Source organism: Giraffa tippelskirchi, chromosome 1, assembly GCF_054371585.1.
Source record: "Giraffa tippelskirchi isolate mGirTip1 chromosome 1, T2T-mGirTip1v1.2.pri, whole genome shotgun sequence".
NCBI lineage: Eukaryota > Metazoa > Chordata > Mammalia > Artiodactyla > Giraffidae > Giraffa > Giraffa tippelskirchi.
This window is the reverse complement of record NC_137275.1, coordinates 143,243,570-143,247,586: the sequence shown is the minus strand read 5'-3', so window position 1 is coordinate 143,247,586 and position 4,017 is coordinate 143,243,570. Positions and strand designations below refer to the sequence as shown.

General features: G+C 51.7%; 1 pseudogene; it reads right to left on the bottom strand.

The window, feature by feature from the left end:
• Nucleotides 1–368: 368 nt before the first annotated feature.
• Nucleotides 369–934, bottom strand: LOC145516244 (interferon alpha-H-like; annotated as a pseudogene).
• Nucleotides 935–4,017: the final 3,083 nt, after the last annotated feature.

Genomic DNA, 4,017 nt, shown 5'->3' with positions numbered 1-4,017 from the left:
GAAGGCGTGCATTGTGCTCTTCAGAGAAGGAAAGATATGTTTTTATTATGATGAAAATCTGCAGAGTTTATTCTTTATCTCTATAGCACCTAGCATTAACTGAGAAAGATCTTTAAGAACAGAGGTTCTTGATAACCTGTGCATGAGAAAGAAACTCTGAACGTTGAGTATAGAAAATACCAGCCCCTCAGACATCAAGAGATCTTTTAAATGATGATTAAAAGATCTTTATACAAGAGAAGACATTCTGTTCTGCTGTCCACAAATGTTTCTGGAAAATCCTGATTTTCATTTCAGACAGTTTTCAGTGCCTGAAGAATTATGAGTACAATTGCTCTGGAGCAAGAAGCAAAAAATAATGTAATACATTAGCGAGTATTACAAATATAAACATCTTTATTTGTGGAGATTTCTTGAGGATTCTTATATGAGGGAAAGGCACTTTTAATTTCCACTCTGACAGCCTCTCAGGCAAAGTGGCTGTATTCCTGTTCCCTGAGGTAGAGATGGATGCCATGGAAATACTCCCGGGCAGGAAGTCCCAATGAGAACAGCACAGATTGTCTCCTTCCATCTGCTCCACTTGTTTCAGGCTCTGATCCGGGCTGGAGAGGAGTTTATCCAGCAGAGTGTTGTTCCAAGTAGCACGACTGTCCTCCGTGGTGGAGAGTTGGAAGCTCTGCTGGAGCATCAGATAGTGGTTGCAGGGGCCTTGAGTCATCTGCATTGGAGTGATCATCTCTCTTTTCCACGGAAATCTGAAATCGGCTCTGTCCTTTAGGCTAGGCTGAGAGTGTATCCTTTGCACCTGTTTCAAGTGTTTGAAGATTTCTTTGTTTTTCTGGCAGTGGATCCCAGGCCCATTCCAGCGAAGAGAGCAAGCAGGGATGCAGCAGAGCATCACTCCTTCCACCAGCAAGTGGATGTGGTCCATAGAGAATGTCAGTGATTCTGCAGACGGCCGGGAGGGGGTGCGCGAGCACCGCGAAACGATGAGCAAAGAGCGTTGAGATGGAACCGCAGACCGCCTGCTTCTCCAGGCGACCGCGAGAGCGCGCGCGCTGTGGTTCGATCGCTTCTGCTTTCGAATCGCAGTCTTGGGAGCGTTGGCAGTTGACTCGCGTGGGACTGCTGGAGAGACAGGACGCAAAGTTTCCACAGAGCTTTTTATAGGAGCCCTGATTCAAGGGTGCGCATATCATTAGTCCTTTTAAGGAAAAGGCCTTGTTTCTGCTGTCCTGAGTAGGGAGCCAGAATATTGCATTTTCGGGGAGACCGCCTGAGTAGTGGGCTTTCTTTCGAAATGTCATCCTGAACCAGGCCATGTTTGAGGAAAAGAACCCCGAAGGCGGGGGTTCTGAGTGAGATGAGGCTGATTTTACAGATTGGGGCTCTTTTCCGGCGCGAGGGAACCACAGCCCAGAGAAAGGGACCGGGCAGCGGTGACGGGATTATTGGCGATTTGAGGATGGTATAGCGTTGTGCCCAAAGTGAAACTAGAGGGTCAGCAAGAGACTATTGGTTGCCGGCTGATACGCGGGCGTTGCTGACAAAGTGAAACACAGTATCTGGCTTGAGACTACTAGCTGTGCCGCGTTGATGGTGGGCGTGGGGGGTGGGGAGCGGCGTGGCGAACACCCTGGAATCCCGAGGTGGCTTGAAGACGATAAACTGTGGAAGGATGGGAGGGCGTTGTACGCCAGGTGAAACACAGTGGCAGCGATGACTATTGGCTCTGTGGCGATGGGGGCGGGGTGGGGAGAGTGGACGTTGCGCACACAAAGCACGGTGGCTAGGAGACTATTCGCTGTGGGACCCTGCTGGGTCGTTGGTCTCACGGTCGAATCCTGCGGTGGCTAGGAGACGATTTGCTGTGGGATGATGGGAGAGCGTTCGGCACAAAGTGGAACAGAGTGGCCGAGATGAGACTATTGGCTTTACCACGATTGGGGGTAGGGGTGGGGGCCGGGAGGGATGGTCGAATCCCGCGGTGGACCCGAAACTATGGGAGAGAGTTCGGAACAAAATGAAACACAGTGGCCACAATGACAGTATCGGCTATGGGGCGATACCCGGCGGTGGCGACGAGACTATTTGCTACGGGACAATGGGACAGAGTAGAGGTCAAAGTTAAACCCGGCTGTGGTTATGAGACCTTGGGCGATGGGAGTATGGGACAGCTTTGAAGTGAAGTGAAACACCACGGTGGAGATGGGATTATTGGCGATGGGAAGACAGGACAGCTTCGTTGTGCACAAAGGGGAAACCGGCGGCGGCCGTGAGCCTATAGGCGAAGAGACCGTGGGCGGGAGCTGGACACAAAGGGGTAATCGGCGGTGGCTTTGAGAAGAGTGGACGGAGTAGCGAACAAAGTGAAAGCCAGCATTGGCGATGAGACATTTGTCTACGGGGACTACGCGAAGGCGTTCCTCACGTAGGGGAACCTGGCGCTGGCCATGACTATTCCCTATAGCACGATGGGAAGGCGTTATGCACAAAGTGAAACAGGGCGGTGGGATGAGACCTTGGGCGATGTCCTTGGAGTTGAAGTGAAACAACCCTTTGCCGATGAGCCTATAGGCTTTGGGACCATGGGAGGTCGTTGGACAAAAAGGGGAAGTCGGCGGTGGCAACGAGTCTGGGTTTTCAGAGGATAGATAGCGTTGCGGACAAAACGAAAGCCAGCATCGGCGTTGAGATAGATAGCTTTGAGACTATTGGCTTTGGGACGATGCCTATAGGCGATGAGACCTTGTCAGAACATTGCAGACAAAAGAGAACTCGGCGGTGGCTAGCAGAGTATTCCCTATGGCACGATGGGAAGGCGTTGCGAACAGAATGAATTTCAGCCCTGCAGTGGGGATGAGACCTTGGGCGATGGGACCGTCGGAGGGCGTTCCGGACAAAGGAGGACCCTGAGATGGCGAGGAAACTATCGATATTTGCGCTGAGAAGTCGGAGGGCTTGCGGCAAGTGTAAAACAGCGGAGGCGACAAGAATATTGGCGATAGGACTCTGGGACAGCGTCTTGCACAACGTGAAATCCAGCGGGGGGTGGGGGGGGTGAGGCTGTTGCAGATAAGACAGTTGGAAAGTGTTGCGGACAAAGTGAAAGCGGACGTCTGGGATGAGATAAAAGGCTATGGGGCAATGAGGGCGGCGTTGCGCTCACTTTAAGTGCCGCGGTGGCTAAGATTATTCGCTGTCGGCTTTGTGCTCAAAGTGAAGCACAGCGGAATTCATGAGACTATTGCTATGGGGTGATGGGAGGGCGTTTCTCATATAGAGGAACCCGGCTTGGCTTTGAGACGATGAGTCCGCGTTACGGACAAAATGAAATGCGATGGTGGCAAAAATCTACTGGTGGTGGGAGATTGGACAGCTTTGAGACAAAGTTAAACCCTGCGGTGGGATGAGACTATGGGCGATCGGACGGTGGACGGGTGTGGTCCACACAGGAGAACCTGGAAGTGGCGTCGAGACTATTCCCTGTGGCAAGATGGAAAGGTGTTGGGCACAAAATGAAACACGGTGGCAGCGCTGAGGCTTTTTTTAAAAATTAGTTTATTTATTTATTTTTTAACTTAACAATATTGGTTTTGCCATACATTAACACGAATCCACCATGGGTGTACATGTGTTCCCCTTCCAGAACCCCCTCCCATCTCCCTCCCCATCCCATCCCTCCGGGTCATCCCGGTGCACCAGCCCCGAGCACCCTGTATCATGTATCGAACCAGGACTGGCGATTCGTTTCACATATTATATGTGATGATATGATGATATGATATGGCATTCTCCCATATCATCCCGCCCTCGCCGCTGAGGCTGAGGCTTTCGGCTTGGAGTTGATGGAACAGCGTTGCGGACAAAGTGAAGGTGAGCACAGGTGATGAGACAATTGGCCTGGGGCGGTGGAACCCCGGTGTGGACAAAGTTAAACCCGGCGGTGGGGCTGAGACTGTGAGAGATGGGAAGATGGGAGGACCTTGAGCACAAAGGGGAGCCAGGTGGAGT